Source organism: Dasypus novemcinctus, chromosome 4 (assembly GCF_030445035.2).
Source record: "Dasypus novemcinctus isolate mDasNov1 chromosome 4, mDasNov1.1.hap2, whole genome shotgun sequence".
NCBI lineage: Eukaryota > Metazoa > Chordata > Mammalia > Cingulata > Dasypodidae > Dasypus > Dasypus novemcinctus.
In genome coordinates this window covers 44,684,430-44,701,884 of record NC_080676.1, presented here as the reverse complement: position 1 = coordinate 44,701,884, position 17,455 = coordinate 44,684,430, and the positions used below count along the sequence as shown (strand labels likewise).

General features: G+C 38.1%; 1 protein-coding gene and 1 pseudogene across 11 annotated transcripts in view; one reads left to right on the top strand and one right to left on the bottom strand.

Moving 5' to 3' along the window:
- TNIK (TRAF2 and NCK interacting kinase) overlaps positions 1-17,455 on the top strand; it is a 435,835-nt gene that overhangs the window by 199,599 nt on the left and 218,781 nt on the right. The gene's annotated exons all lie outside the window — the stretch shown is intronic.
- Positions 4,432-5,319, bottom strand: LOC139438763 (UDP-GalNAc:beta-1,3-N-acetylgalactosaminyltransferase 1-like; annotated as a pseudogene).

The window sequence follows — 17,455 nt, the reverse complement described above, 5'->3', positions numbered from 1 at the left end:
ATAATATTTGAAATATATCCACTTCTTATCTTGGACTAGGCATGTATTAACCACTTTGCCTGCATTCTTTCATTTAATCCTCACAGCAGCCCTAAAGGGTAGATTCTGTTACAGTCACCGCTTTGCAGATTAAGAAACTAAGATTTTAGAAATAAATAACTTGCTCTTAATTTTATAGCTAGCCAGTAGGAATACAAGGATTTGAACTCCCATCTCCCTGGCTTGAAAGCCAAATTTGTATCCTGTACTACACTGAGGAAACGTCTAGTTGAAAATTTGTAATCTAGCATGGTCAAAGCTTGTTGATGGTGCAATGGCAATCACCCAACCTTGGATTTTTTTGTATGAGAAAGGGCTTGGGAGGCTGACACTGATCTTTCTTCCCCTCTATTCTGGTTCTTCACCTTCAGAGTGCTGTTTTTCTGTAGGATTTTTTTAGGCAAAAGGGAAATAGAAGACAGCTCCCACCCAAGCAAAATTAGGGACCCTAGATCTAGTTCATCTCAATTTGACCAGAATATAACATTTTCCCATGAACAGATAGAAACTATGTGTATTTAATACCATTCCATAGGGCATTATTATTGCCTAGCTTCCTCAAAGGGATGCTTTATGAAAGTGTGTCGGAGATTTTCTGAAAATGTTTATTCAGTATGTTCTAAAACTCTAGACGCTTTGCAGGAAATTGTCAGGTTATTAATGTAAAGGCGTAGTCAGCATTAGAGTAACAAATTATCTATTTTTGTATTATATTAATTATTGCATTAAACTAGTAGTATTAATGTTGATAATATTTATTAGGTAACAAGTATTAGCCCTGATTTATAGTAACAGCATAGTCCTAAAACCTTTATATCTGATACTAAGAAATTTTTATATAATACTATATTTTAATATTGACTCCCTTTACATTGAAGCATGCTATTATTTCATTTCAAAAAATATATCTCTTAAGAACTGTTCTTTCGGTGGCATATTTTTATTTAGAGACAATTTGGACAATAGGTATAGCCTGAAAGTCATTCAACAGGAAAAACAAAAGGAGTGAAATTATTTGAAACATATGGAAATACCTATATTTGTCAACAATTTCCTGTTTGCCAGGCATTAGTGCAAAGTACTTCATGCACATTTCCTCACATCAGCCCTATAAGGTGTACATATTTTTATTCCCATTGTATAGATTATAAAGAAAAAAGTTTCACAGAGATCCAAGGGCACATAGCTCCTGAGTAGTGGAACTTGATTTCAGAGCCCTTCTCACAATGCTTGCTTGCCTTTTAAAGCCTGCAATTCCATTGCCTGGTTCTGAAAGCCCCAACTACAAGATCAGACAGACCTGTAGGAGCTATAAGAACTGTTAAAGCTCACAAGGCTACATACAGTTATATGAATAATAGTCAGGGTTAGTTAAGCTAGTGCTGAGAGAGGCAAGGCTGGAGGATGGGCACATACTGACTCGTGCAATACAGGGCGATAGAGCCTATCACTTATGAGTGCAGGTGTCCAGGATGGGCAGGCAAGATGTAGATTATGATTTAAAAGGGAACAGATTCCAGATGTGATTGGTTTTAAGTAAGCTCACGTCTTTAGAACTATAGAACTATAGCTTCCCGGGGGCAGGAATGGGCAGATGAATGGACTATTAGCAGGTACATATCTGTAGCTGGAGAGGCAAGATTTTGAAGGCCTCTGGAACCAGACTGCAAGGGTTTGAGTCCTAGTTCACACCTTTATTAGCTTTACAGACTTGAGCAATTTATATAGTCTTTCTGTACCTTAGTTTCCTCATCAGTAAAATGAGATGATAATAATAATACCCTTTCATATGTTTTGTATCAATTAAAGGAAATAATATACGTGAAATACTCAGAACAAAAGCATTGTTATCCTAGTCATCGTCATCATCATCATCATCATCATCATTTTTGCCGTTGTCAGAGATGTTAAGTGCACTTTAAAGTTACATTTCATCCCAGAGACAGCCAAAGGAGATACAACACCAGGTACTGTACCCCTGAGGGCTATGGAGATACACAGGTTCTATAGTCATGGCATTTGACTCTGGAGTTCATTGCCTTGTCAGTGGACCCTACTTTGGAATTTGTGTTCCTGAGTGAGATGGAGTTGGACTCAGATGTGACCTTTCTACACATGCCTCTTCTGTCACTATTAATGAATCTGTGTTTGGTGCTAGGGTTGGTGTATACTCAGGAGACTTGACTCTCTGGACTGGCCATGTACCAGCTGGGCCCTGAGCCTCAGCAGAGTTGCAACACTTACTCTCCAGTTTGTTGGACTTACCCAGGTCAGCTAACGGAGGTGAAGATGGTCAACCACCACACCAGGGAACCGAGATGCCTACAACTGCAAGCAGGAGAATTGCAGCCATCAACCATGTGGGTCTAAGCCTCCTCTCAATATAAAGGTGAAGTGGACATCACCATCCCAGGTCCACAGGATGGAGGAATAAAATATGGATTAGAGTAGACTATAGAACTATTGTGACTAGTAATAGAAGAAACTATAGCATTGATCTGGAGAAAGTGGCCACGGTAGTTGCTGAGGGCAAGGAGAGGGAAGAAGAGATTGATGTGGGGGCATTTTCAGGACTTGGAGTTGTCCTAAATGATATTGCAGGAACATATGCTGGACATTACATATCTTGCCATAATCCACTGAATGTACTGAGGGAGATCCAATGTAAACTATAATCCATGCTGTGCAGCAGTGCTCCAAAATGTATTCACCAAATGCAATGAATGTGCCACAATGATGAAAGAGGTTGTTGATGTGGGAGAAGTGAGGGTAGGGTAGGGTGTTGGGTATGTGGGAACCTTTTTTATTTTTTAATGTAACATTTTTCGTGATCTTTGTATCTTCAAAAAATACAATACAAAAAGAAGAAAAACAAACATAGCCATACATAACACAGTAAACCCTACTGTAAACCGTGGATGATGGTTTATGGTACAATTATAAAAATGCCCTTTAAAGAATTATAAAAAATATACCACACTAATAAAAGGTGTTAATAATTTTTTTAAAAAGTTACATTTCATAGAGAAGTCAAAGGAAGACCTGACCAAATTATGAACCATTTGAGAGTCATTAAAAGAACAAAATGGAAGTGGATGCCAATAGCCAGAGTTGACAAGAGGGTGGGTATCTGTTGCATTCATTTACTGCCAGTGAGAGGGTAAATTGGTATAATTTTGGGGAGGTTAGGTTGGAGATATGTCTCAAAAATCCATAAAAGATGTGTATCCTTTGGCCTAAGAGTCCTGTTCTAGAAAACAGTTCGACAAATGCCCAAAGCTATGTACAAAGATTTATTTTTCTTTCTTTTTTTCCTCTTTTATTCACAAACTATTAAGAAGAAAACACAGGGGGCAGATTAATAATGTGACTCAAATCTTCAGTCTTCTCTTTTTAGTCTCTAATACTCGAATGTCACACTCTTATTTATATTTCTGGTTAGCAGGCTCTCTTCTTTCATTTTTGCCCCCAATCCTTTCCAGAAGGAAATACTGCTTGGCATTCTATATTATTTCTAATTTCCAGGTAGAAAAATGAGATAGAGGAAGTGACATCTAAAAAAATTGGGGGTTATATTTTTAAAAACAAAATAATTTTGGACCTTTTCATCTGAATTTTTGTCTTCATTACTGCAGTAAAATATTAAAGTCCAAGACATTACTATCACACAGTAATGACCAATGAACTTACACTGATGGAGCTATCAATAACAAATTTTCAGTGAAGTAACTGGAAAAAAGTTCAAATGTAAAGGGTGAGTCACACTATTCTGTTTATTCAGTATTGAAACAACCATAAGATTCCAATACCCAGAAAGTTTTAAGTAATATTAAATAATAATTGATAACTTGGAAATACTGAAGCATCTTGAAGTAGCTTCTGAATGAAAGACAGATGAAAATTTGTTCAGTCTATTTCTACTTAAGTTTATCACATGGAACTGTATATTTTTAAAAATAGGTAATCCATGTAAAATATACACAAAACCCTTAACTGACCAGATTGTTCACTAAACAGAAATTCATGTTGCTTGATTGTTGGATTAATGAGCTTATAATTCAGTGAACCCTGTTTTTAAGAAGTTCTAGTCTATAAATAGTGACATGTCCAAATAGTTTGGTCCTATTTATTAGCAAAATCCTGCAATTTGTTTAATTCCTCTGAATATTATCTTAAAAGGGTCTGATTTGAGTTTTGCTAAAATAAATCACAAATAAGTATAGCCTTCCATCTCTAGTTTATGAGTTCCTCAGATCAGTGTAAACTAGCACACTGATCTTTCCATGAATTTTCCATTCGTGATTTCACAATACCAACTTTGACACTTTCCACAAAAAGCTCGTGTCTAGGCTTTTGGTGGAATGTGAAATTAATAATGACATGAGGTGTTCCTTAACATAACTTGACAAAATGTGATAATTTCCTTGGAAAATTCAAGTAGATCCCAACATATACATCTTCAAACTTGATGGGTTTAAAACATGACCCATCATTTCATAGATCCTCAGCACACTAAATCTCTGAATGTTATATAACCCAACCTGATGCAGTAGGGAGAAAACACCTTGAAAGGATATTCCTGGCTTGAAATATGAGGACAGAGGATAACTTGTGATAAACTTCTCTGAATGGTTTAAATTTAAAAGTTATTTCACCAACTTGTCAGTATTGATGGAAGCATCAATTTCTCTCTTCATGGTATACTTGGCATTGGGGCAAAACTCAGTTACCCACCTGAATGCCATAATTGTTTTCAAGGTCAGGTTGTTATACGTGACTAAGAAATCTTGATGTATTATGTTGCCATAAAGGAGGTGCTCATCCTCTAAGGACAATGCTAACATTTTTCATTCCTTTTCAGCCTGTTGGCCTAATTAAAAAAAAAAAAAAGTACCTCAAATCCTCATCAAGACTTTTTTTGACCCCATGTGACTCGAATGGCCTATCTGGCTTTCATTTCACATCTGAGGCATGTGAGGTCACCAGAATGACAAGGAATGGGTTTTGATGAGAGCAGTTTGAATGCTCTTGAATTGTGAAGCCAAAGTGCTGTCTGTAAATTGCCTCATACTCACAGAAGTGCATCTAGTTTACACCTTCTGTCACATTGTAGTGGGGTAGACTGAGGTACCACATCCCTAGGAAACTCAAGAGTGACAGCTGGGGAGCGGATCTGGCTCAGTGGTTGAACTCTGGCTTCCCATATACAAGGTCCCAGGTTCAATCCCCGGCCCTGGTAGGCAGCAGCAGGAGGCTCCATTTGAGGGATCTTGGTGACATCCTCCTCCAAAGGGTGGGCAAGAGAGCCAGGCCCATCCCCAGTGGCTCGGAGCCCACAAGCCTCAGGTTCTTCTTCTTGGTTTATTTCTTCTAAGTGAAAGACCTTCGATTTCAACAACTAAACATCCAGCAAAAGAAGTGGTCAAATACTGTTTGAATAGAAATTTCTACTTAAAGATAGGAACTCTCAAGTTGGGTTAAAATTCTACCATGTACGGCTTATAATATACCAGTAGAATTTCAGATGAGATTAAAATATTAGCTGACGTTTTTTGTTGTTTTCTGTATTCCATGCTTCAGTTATAAAACACTCAGATTGGCTGTGAACTCCTGAGCCCAGAGCACACACCCTGCTCTGATGCGGGCATGCGGATTCTCTCCCCGCTTACATGTAGCCTCCCTGTAGCGGGAGTGTGCAGACCACAAGGATGTTAATTGAAGATATTCATAGATATATATTTATATTTACGGATGTGGAAATGCTTTATAATAATAAAGTAAAAGCAAACTGTAAGCATTATATATAGGAGGCTCCCTTAAGAAGATATGTCTTAGCAGTTCCTTTTTTAGTTTATTTAAAGCCAGGCATGATACTCTTAAGATCCCATTTTTAAAAAATTTACACTTTTTTTTTGGCTAGTTATACACATTTTTGTCCATAAATGTCCACATATAAACTATATTACAGTTTTCATCCAAATATTAAAAATTATGAGATTCTGCTCTGAGACTTTTTTCCCTGAAGAGGAGAATTGTGTAACACTGTCTTCCTCATTAACGTCTCTGAGGTATGTGGCAGTACTGGTCGTATTGAACAGTACAGTCATATTTCTCACCAACTTGGGCAAAGTGTACTTTTAAAAAATCTCCCTCCATCCTGAAATTTTGATATAATCTCAAAGGATGTCAACCCTATACTAGCTCTACTAACCCACTTCCATTGAGAATCACTGAAATGCAGTAAAGATTTTGTCACAAGCATAAGTTTTTTTGAAGGTTAAGTGAATTCTGTGTAGGAGGACTTCCTAAGAACTAGTTAATACTGAAGGGCTATGATTATTTGATGTTCATTCTGAATACAAAATTTAGGCAAAGTGATTTCTTGTCATTTAGGAGAAATACTGATATATTTTCATGGTTTCCTTAACAGACCATTACTTCCTTTCCTATTTGCCCTTTCATTCTGTAGGATTTATGTCTCAGCAATATGGCAATTTAAAGGACTTTGATAAGAAAAGCCAAGGACATGGCATTTAGGCTAGTGTGTTTTTTTCTCCCCCACCCCCACCCCATGTCCTCTGCCCTGTCTCCCCTTTATTAAGCAAGTATCTACGGCACTTATTTTAGAGTCTTTGGCATAGAATCCTGAGTGATTGTGGGTGTTGATGCTGATAAGCACCATTCTAATATCCACATTGTGTGATACAGGCAGAAATCTTGTTTTTATGTGAGCATTAAAAAGGCTGCTCTTTTTTGACAGGCATTGTATAGAAGGTAGCAGTAAAATACAAGAGCTAGGTCCTTATTGTCATATGAAAGGTCAGGAGAATTATAATGTAATGACAGATTCTTCCCATCATTGTACAAGGAAGGCAGATTCTCATATACTCCTTTTATGTGCCCCAAACAAGAAAACATTAGACACTGAATTTTAAGGCATTTCTATTTCCGTAACAGAAACAGCCCTCAACTTCGAAAAACTATTTTTCTAAAAACTAAGTTGAGTGTAGATAACATTTCCCTAGAAAATCAGTGTTACAAATCAAGGGCTTGATTTTAATAATTTTTTTTTGGCTTTGCAGATCTTACAGTCTTTGTGGTAGCAGGAAAGTAGCTCTAGGCAATATGTAAACAAATGGGTGTGGCAGAGATCCAATAAAACTTTATAAAAACAGGCAGAGAACAGGATTTAATTTATTGACCCTTGTCATAAATGATGATTCATTTCCCAGACGGGTCCACAGAAACTTATCTTGTAAGTTGCTGATAAATTGTAAATTTACAACAATATTATTTTCCTTAAACAAATAGTGATTAATTTTTAATCAGATAGTACCATTACATGTTTAAAAACAACACACTCCCACTCACTACATTCTAGACCCTAAAAGCCACTACTTCTTTCTCTGTTTACTGTTTCTTCTGGATATTGCCTTCAAATTAGGCTCTTGTTCTTTCCTGATTTATTACTTTTTGACCTCTATTGACTTTCTGCTAAGATAGATGAAAATTTAGTTCACACATCTCCATCTCTCTATCTTTTAAATATTATTATATTGCCGCTTTTTGCCCATCTGCTCTTTTTAAAAAATTCTTTAGCTTTTTAAATTTTTTGTCTTTATTTTTTTAATATTACATTTAAAAAATATGAGGTCCTTTTATCCCCCCACCCCCTTACCCTACTCCTCCTCCCATAACAACAATCTCCTCCATCATCATGAGACATTCATTGCATTTGGTGAATACTTCTCAGAGCACTGCTGCACCTCATGGTCCATGGTCTACATCATAGTCCACACTCTACCACGTTCCACCCAGTGGTCCATGGGAGGACATACAATGTCTAGTAACTGTCCCTACAGCATCACCCATGACAACTCCAAGCCCCAAAAATGCCTCCACATCACATCTCTTCCTCCCATTCCCTACCCCTAGCAGCCACCATGGCCACTTTCTCCACACCAATGCCATATTTTCTTCGATTACTAATCACAATAGTTCATGAATAGAATATCAGTAAGTCTGCTCTAATCCATACTCTATTCCTCCATCCTGTGGACCTTGGAATGGTTGTGTCCACTCCATATCTGTAACAAGAGGGAGCTTTTGCTCTTTATTGAGCTAAATATATATAGCAAAAGTTTACCTTCGGTTTGCAGTGTGATGATTTTTCACAAATAGTGTCTATTAGATTCTCTGCTTTATAAAATTAGAACTTTAGCACCCCTACACTCCCCGCCTCTTTTTGCTTTTGTATGACAAGGCTCATAAAACTTAATTCTATACTATAACTAGACTTAAGTCTTTAGTGTTTTATCAAAAAGTTGATCCTAGAAGTTTAAAATCAGTAAAATATGAATGTGTGACTTACTGCTTGTCTTTATTCTAGGGTCATTTGCGCGTTTCGGTTATGTATATCTTCATTTTATTTTCTTGTGAAAGGGTGTAAAGGAGTTACCTTTTCTGAGTGTTTGAATGCTTGAAATGTTTTATTCTGTCTTATATTGGATTGATAAATAGGTTGAGTATAGAATTTTCTGGTGAAAATTATTTTCCTCTAGCTCCATTGTTAGGGGTTTGAAGGGTGAGTGGTTCAGAATAGGGTGGAGGAGAAGAGCAAGTTCTCATCAGGAGCTTCATTTGTCTTCATTTTTCCCATCTTGCTCTTGAAAAGTCTGATGCCATTCTGATTCCTGTTTCTTTATAGAGGATCTTTTTTCTCTCTTTTTTTCTATGAAAGCACATGTGATGATGACTTCAAATTCTAAAATTAAGTAGTGATTTTATGAGAAATGTGGGCTTCTCATATGTGATTTACCCTTCTATTTAATTTTTAATTTTCAAAATATTTAATTACTGTGATTTCTCTTTTCTTATTCATTGTCCTTTTCCATAGCAGTCTCTTCTGATTTGATGGACATAATATTTTCTTCACTGTTCTTGGAATTTTTTTTATCCTTTTTTGTGTTTCCTTCTGGAACATTTTTCTCTCTCATGTTTTTGCTTATTCTTTCTTGGAAGTTTTCTTCATAAGTCTGGTGATTCATGATTGTCCATTCATGTTTAAGAATGAGACCAATAACTAGTCACTTTGTGATTCTATACATAGGTTGCATTTTATGATGACTCAATGGGATAAGGACTAAATGTGGGGATTTTTTTCCTCCAAGACCTTTCAATTTCTTTTAAAAAGATGGCATAAAATCTCTCCCAGCTCTCCTCCCTCCTTCCCTCTCTTTCTTTCTGACATGGGTCATTCTGGGATGGTGCAAGGGAGAGAAAGGGACAGAGAGATGTTAGTTGATGGGGTGGAGGAGGGCAAATGGTAAGGGGTATGGGTTGATTGCTCCACATACAGGTTTCAAATATCTCTTTCTCACCTCCCCCTCTATCTGGCCAGAAATCTCTAGTTTTTCCAGGTCTTTGGGTATCCTGTCTACTGGATTCCCACACTGCAGACTACTTTGTTCTCTTTCATTAAGTATCACCCTTCCATCCTCTCTGATTTCTGGAGACTTGTTTGAATTTCTCACCTCCTTAAAGTTCCTTTCATATTTTGTTGTCATTTAAAAATTGTTGTGGGTTTATTCCATTTAAATTAAATTCCTTCACTCTCATTATAGTGAGGTCGATTGAAAGAGAGATCCCCTTACGTGATCAATTGGACTTCACAATATTGTTTTCTGCACCTGCATTTTGAATAGTTATTAGACATTTTTAAAAATTCTGCTCTCATTTTATAGCTATGTATATTTTAGCCTGCCAATTTAACTTTCATCTTTGTGAGAGGTAATTGAAACTCAGGATGCTAGGACCGTATTTCTATCCTAGATCATAATATTGCTTTTGCTTCCCTCTTTTAACTCCCTGCTTGTAATAATACCTTGTGTGATGCTTGGCAGACACTGAGGGGTCTGGAGCGGGTAACTTCGTATTCCTTAGGCAGACAAGAGCAGTCAGGTGCTTCTGAGGTGATCTGTACTCCTTCGCCAGATCAGTGCCTGAAGCAACCCAAGTGAGAGAAGCGGCTAATTCATTGCATTGATTGATAAATTTTATGTCGACAAGTCGGAGTAGCCCACACTTGATGGGTCTTGCCTTTTCAGTCCTGAAAAGTCCAAACATCCCAAATTAAACCTTTGTGAATTACAGAAAATTGGAACGAGGACAATTATATTTCTTAGGTGCCTTTCCTTTGCTAAGGTCTGCAAGACCCTAGAGTTCTTATTTCATCTTAATTACAGAACAAGGCATTGTTGAAGACAGAGGCGAAATCACTTCCCCTCTGCTGCTTTCAGTCCAGCCCCTGATGTAGACACAGGACTGTGCTGTTGCAGACTGGGGGCGGGAAATGGGGAGTCTGGCATAACTGTGCCCAGCCCCGTAAGAAGACTTAGGTCTTATCCATGTCCTGTGCTTCCTCATGAAAGGGAAGTTTAAAGTAAATCAAGAAATCCTGGTGTGTATTTCCATCTTTCTCTCCCACTTATCAGCAAGCTCTGTTCTTTCCCCCATTTCCCAAATTCTTTTTACTGGCCTAACTAAAAATAAATAAATAAATAAATAAAGTAAATCAAGCTGTTAATTCACATATTTTCTCACTCTGATTTCTCTCCTGGGAAAATGAAACAAAACAAAAGGAATAGTTTCCATGGTTTGTTGTCAGTTGTTAGAACATCTTTATCATTCTTGTGTCTCTTTAGACATTACTCATATGTATATTTTTAAATAATAAAGATTTGCGGTTTTTTTGAATAAGGTATATTCAGATGCTAAGTTTTGAGGCTCCTAGGTTTAAAAAGTTATCAAACAACTGGAGACTTTAGCTTTTTTAAACTAAGGGCAAATTGTTAGCCCTTCCTACTTCCTCAGAAATGGTTAGACCCGTGGTTCCCACAAGACTTCCCAGTCAAAGTACTGGTGGGGGCATTTCCTGTCTACTGTGAGGCTCCAGCCAATTGCTCTTGAACCCACTGCCTGATGTGAGTGTGGGACACTCATTTCTCCACATCCATATCCCTTCTTTGGAAAAGTGGCCATGAGAGGACTATCCATCACTTCCATCTAAGTGTTTGTGGATTTTGTAGGAAGCCTCTTGAGGCCCACCTTTAGAAATCTATCTGGAGTATGTTTGCATTTGTGAGAGAGCATCCTACAAGGTGATGCATGGCCAGACTGTGATGGTCTTTCCAGTTAGGAGACTTTTTTCAGGGATGGGAGAGTCTCTTTGAGCACAGGTATTATTAAATGGAAGTGTGGTGGGAATTAGGAAAATCCCTCAAAGGGGGCTAGAGGCAGTCAACCAAAATATGTGTAATTCTGTTGACCACAAGCTACCCATGTTCTAGAAGCTAGCACTCAAATTTGACATCCAGAGATAATAGTGATCCCTCTTGGAGATGACTTGTTCTGACAGCCTTGGCCTTAGCAGGTCCCACCCTCATGGTGTGCAGTGAATCCTCGTGGACTTGAAAGGGAAGAGGAACCCATCAGACTGCTGCAAAGGGATTGCTGCTAATGAAAATCCCAACAGGTCTCTGGAAAATTTACTTTTGTTGTGGATTTGCTTATTTGTCATAAATTGTTCTGTCCACCACAGGCTGGTACTATGTGAGATGTTGTGGGCAGCTTAGATATAGGTCATAATCATCACCCTTCAGGACACTTGTATGCTAGTACTATAGATAAACCAGGTTTTGAAAATAACTAATACAGTGCAAAATGGGACAGATATAAATTGGGTCAGCAGGCTGTGTGTTGCTACCCCTTTCTCATGTTTGTATAAAGAATTATAAAATGATTTTTAAAATAAGATTTGGCAACATCTAAAATTTGGTTTTTAAAAATATTTAATAGAGACTTCTAGCTTGGGAAAATGATACAAGCAGAGTTAAAATATATATTATTGCTTTATTAATTCTTAGGTATCAGGTAGTATCTAAGCACATGCGTGTACATGCAAAAAATTATTGGGAAAGCACATGTAATCTGCAAGGCAGGGATTGTTGCTCCGATTCCCTGGCCCTTTACAAAATCTTTTCTAATTTCTCCTTCCTGTTCTCTTCTAGAGTACTTTACTTAGTCTAAAAGTCCTTCTTCAAACAGCAAAACACAAGACAGGCTAGCGACAGCAGAAAAATTACTAGTAAGAGCCCAAATTGCAGCCAAATCAAAATGAACAGTGCATTTTGCAAATCAAGAGTCTGGAGTGTCATTTCTAGTATCTGCCTTTGAGTTATTCTTTAATATTTGCCAGGAAAAGTTAAGTTTTATCCCAGAGTAGGTATGTCTGCCCACTCCAAGTTCAGGCATAGCATTTGATAGCTTGAAGTCAGCCATGGTGGGAGATGTGACACCATGGAAATGGGAAAGCACTTCAAATCAGGACTTCACCTGCACACCACTGGATACATCCTTATTACGAAGCAGTTCATGGCTTGAGACTAGGCTCGAATCACCATAGGACGCTTTATCAAAAACTAGGAGAGAACAATAATGAATGAAAAATTAGATGAATTTAAGTAAGCTCAGTATAAAAGCAAGAAAATGATCTGGCTAGTAACACATAGCTTTCCCCTCCTGTGCCTGAAAACAACCATATCAGAGATTTTCCCTCCCTGGCTTCCCATTGGTCTGGTGTTGGGTGCAGATAGGCTTGGGCAGGCCCAAAATCAGTCCTGCGACCAGGGGGCGGGTGGAGAAAGGTCAAGAACAGTTCTGTAAGTGGAGCAAATGTTTGCATGGCAACCAGCAAAGGGTACTAGCTTGTCTTTTGTTCATTCCCTTTTTCATGTCATCCTGCAGTACCCTCATCTTTACCAGGTGGCAGCTATAATCAGGTAGATTTTTTTTTTTTAGTTTTTACTTTCTAATTTTAGGACTCCTTTTGACCCCTCCCAGTTTTCTGAACTTTCTAGATAGAAACGAATCAAGAAGCATATTCAGCAAATCTTTTGAGAGCCTGTTGTACACAAGATGCTTCAGAGTATACAAAGGGAACATTGAGGCTTATAATCAAATAGTGAGGTTCAGGCAGAGTATCTAACATTCAAGCAAAATTCTGAGAATGAAACTTAATTGGAACTTAATGAATTGAAATTAATTTAAATCTATTGATAAGCAGATGTGAGTCCTGGCATCCTACCCTTCAATTAAATTCATTTCCCTTTTAATTCAATTAGAAAATTTTATGTGATATTGTGGAACACTGCTCTAGGCACATTTCTGGGTACAGATAAGAAAAGACATGGGCCCTGCCTTCTAAAAACCTAATATGTAAAAATCTACAAGTCAAAACAGTCAAGTAGTTGAATATAAATAGCTTTCTTGTGAGGAGTGCTTTGAGACTATGCGGGAGATGGAGACTAATTTTGAAAAGGACTTTTAGGAAGGAAATGGCATTTGGTATTGATCTTGAGAATTCATAAGGTTTTAGCCAGTGGACATGAGTGTTTCCAGGATGTGGGCCTAGCTTGAGCACACTTCGACGTGAGTTAGAGGGTATGTGTTGGGCAGGTCATGAGAAAATATGTTGATAAGCTGGGATTTTATTGAGAAGGCGTCATAGTGCCAGGCAAGGGACCTTGAACTTGATGGTGATGATTTTGGAGGGTATCCAATACTTACTATTTTCTTTAAAAAATCAGATTGGCTCTTAGAAAGATTATTCTGATGACAATGTTCGGGACTGAAGAAGGAAGGCAAATTAAAAGAATAATACAGAAGTTCAGGAGATAGGTAAATGTCACACTATTAGAGTTGGCAACACATGGAGAAAAGGTGCACAAAAGATATTTAAAAGGAGGATTGTAACAGGACTTGAAGCCTGAGGTTTTGAACCCAAGCACACTGAGAACGGGGCTGTATTAGGGGAAGCCAGCACCGAGTCCCTCCCTCACACATAAAACGAGTTCCCCTTGTATCAGGCACTGTGCCCAGAGAATGCAGGTGGGCGAGAAGTACTCCCCGAGCTCAGCCTCGTAGGGGAGGCAGAAAGCTGAGCATATGAGTGTTGTAATAAGCACTTTTGCTCTTCAGTAACAAGCTGTGAGATAAAATAACAAGAATAATGATGACTAACACTTAAAAACCCACCTACTATGTGTTAGATTCTTTTCTAGACATTGCACCTCTATTATCTCACTTAATCTTCCTGTCAGCCCAAAGAAGTACGTACTTTATTATCCCTGTTGTGTGGGTGAGAAGTTGAGGCACTGAGCATGAAGTAACTTTCCCAGGATAGAGGTGGGATTCAAACCCCAGGCCTGGCACTTAAGCATTACACCCAGTCAGGAGAGAGCTGGGACAGAAGCCTGGAGCAGAAGAGCAGTGAGAAGGGGTGGGAGTGTTATTTCAGGAAGTGAAACTAGCACAGGAAAAGGCACTGGGAGAGTCTGAGGAAGAAGTTCGGGGATTAGAGATGAGTCTTACCTTGGATGAGCTTTGGACCACTGGTGAGATATTTAAGTGGGGATGTCTCACTAAGGGGATGGGGGGTTCTGGAGAAATTACCAGGCATTCTCTCCTTGGCCACTTTCCTCTCCATGTTTGATGGACAGTGGAGGCTGTGGGTGTACTGTGGTCACTAGTTTGTCTCCAGCCTTTGAGGAACTTCAGATTTGGTGGGTGTGCAATCCAGCTGCAGCAATATCTGAATCATTCTTCCTAAACTTGCAGAGTTGTGGTCAGCCAAGGAAACAATATCTTCATATTTCCAAGCAGGAATTGAACTGCTCAGAGTGAGTATGAATGTGAGTGAATTTCACAGATAAAGGAGAAGTCAAAAAATCTTCCTAGACATGCAGCATTTCTGAAGTTCTTTGAAACCACATTATTTTAGGTTAAGAAAAGAAAATCTTGGTGGCCCCTGACTTAGCAGAGTTGCTTAGCTTACCCTTCTTTAAGATGTCTCCAGTGTGACCTAAATCCTGGAGCAAGACAAGGCCATTTAAGCAGTGGTCGCCACATACGGCACGCTCTCTCAGGATGAAGGAAGATGGAACTCCCACTTCTCTAGTATAGGCGATTTCAGTGGCTCATCAAAATCAGTGGCCTCATGTAGGAAATTCTGAAAGAACCCCAGATGTGGCTGTGGTTTGTGAGGTAACTATTTCATACTCAGGGAGAAATCACTTAGTGAGACAACCAACAAAACCCAAAATACCAAATTGGTATTGTCCCTATGGTTGCGTTTTGAGTAGTACCATTGAATGAAAGCTATCCAAGGAAATTAAATTTTGAGGCGGGAGGGACATTGTGTGATGTATGTTGGCTGAAACTCTAAACACTCCAATAGAACATCAATGTATAATTTGTATGGTTACAAATATTATTGGCATAAATAATTCATACTATTGCTTTGTATTCACTTGATTAACGGGCGTCTTTGTCATTTTTATCAGTCTTGATGCCATTGCAATCTTGCCCATTGTGTTTAAAGAATACTGGGGAAATATTTCAACTGTGTGTCTGGATGGTATAATGTATTTATTCATTTAGTCAGATGAAATGAAGTAGTGTTTAATATGCATGTCTGCACTACACTGGATACTCTCTAAATAAATTATAGACAGTATCACTCTCTTTCATTGTAAGAAAAATTGTACTTTGATTTTTTTCCAAGTAGCCAAAATGGAGCCATTTTGTTCTTTTAATTACATTTTTTTGAGGCTGTTCAATTGAGCCTTGAATAATCCTGGAAATTTTTGTATTGAGATGTCAATAGGAATACTTGGGTAACCTGAGGGAACTATAGCAAATTAGAGTTGAATACTCTGATAAAGGAATGTAAAATAGGGTTTGTGCTCATAGGATGAATAAATATACTTTTGTAAAGTATAAATTGCTGTGATATAGCCATGCATTTGTAATTGCATGATACCATGTACCATCCATTGTTTTTGTTACTGAAGCACTTTTTAAAAAACAAATCAATTTTATTGATACATGTTAATAAAGCATAAATCCATCCAAGTGTCTAATCAGTGGTATTCAGTGTAATCCTATATTTGTGCATTCATCACTTCAGTCATTCTTAGGGCACTTTGATTATTCCAATAATAATAAACAAACAAACAAAACTCATCACCTCCCAATCTCTGTGCTTCTTCTGCCATACATAGCTGCTGTTCTTTTTCCTTCTTTCTAGTATATTCGTTTATGTTTTGTAAAAAGTCTTTGTATATCAATATCACCCATATTTGTGTTTTAATTGAGGTTTTACTCTTACACAGTCCCATGTTACAGTTTTAAGCTTTCCTTCTAGTTATATACATGACCTTTGACTTCACTTTTCAACTGGTCATACCCATATTAACAGTTCTGCTAGTTACAAACTCCATGATGTGCTTTCACCATTTCTATTCATTTCCAAAGATAGACAACCTTTTTACCAATTTTGCAGATTAACCCTCAGCTTTCCATTCCCTACTCTCCTTCTGTTTTCTAGTGACCTATATTCTAATTGTTAATTCCATGAGTTTACACAATACATTTAGTTCATAATAGCACAATACAGTATTTGTCCTTTTGTGTTTGGCTTGACTGAAGCACTTCTGAAAGCTACCAGCTCTAACTTCACCGGCATGGTCCATCTTGTCATTTTTCTGCCTCTTCTCCTCCATTGCATTTTCCTACTTCCTGGAGCTCAGATCTTCTGCCTGTGGAATGTCCTGGTTTTCTTCCTACAATACCTTTCCCTCTTATCTTCTCCCAAATGAAAACTTCTGTTCCTTTTCACAGCTAGTCTTGGCTTGAGGTTAGCTCTCCTGGGCAGGGTTATTGAAATAATGTGTGCTCAAACTTGGATAACTGGTAAGCATAATATTCCCAGAGCAGTGGTTGCATCCTAAAGAATGAGGAAGTCAACTCCAAAACAGGCTCAATTTCACATTCTGGGAGGATGCAGAATATTGTCTTCCTCATCGTGTAGTATAAAAAAAGAGCCTGTTAGGTTTCTTCTCATGGGGAGGAAAAGGGGAGCTGAGGGATCAGAGCCTTCTCCAAGGTTTGGGTTGGCAGGCAGTGGACATCATATCTGTGTCCTTGCATCCTGTTGAATCCATAGCCCCTAGGACAGAGCCTGGCATACATAGGCACTGAGTAATTTGTTAAATGAATGAAAAAATTTCACAGCAGGGCAAACAGAGATACGGAGCTGTTAGAGACCTTCACACTCTTCTCTTTTGAATCTCAGCTATCTGAAAAATTACCTTTATTTTTGCTATACTATCCAAAGGTTATGGTCCCTAGATAATCATGCATGGTTTGCTTATGGATGGCACTGTCATTTATCCGTGGGAGGAGACATTATTAGTAGATTGATTGCCATGAAAGTATTTAGTCTCTTGAATCAGAGGGGTGAGGAGAAAGCATTTTACTATCATCCCAGTTCATTGTAGCCCAAGATAGTTGCCTT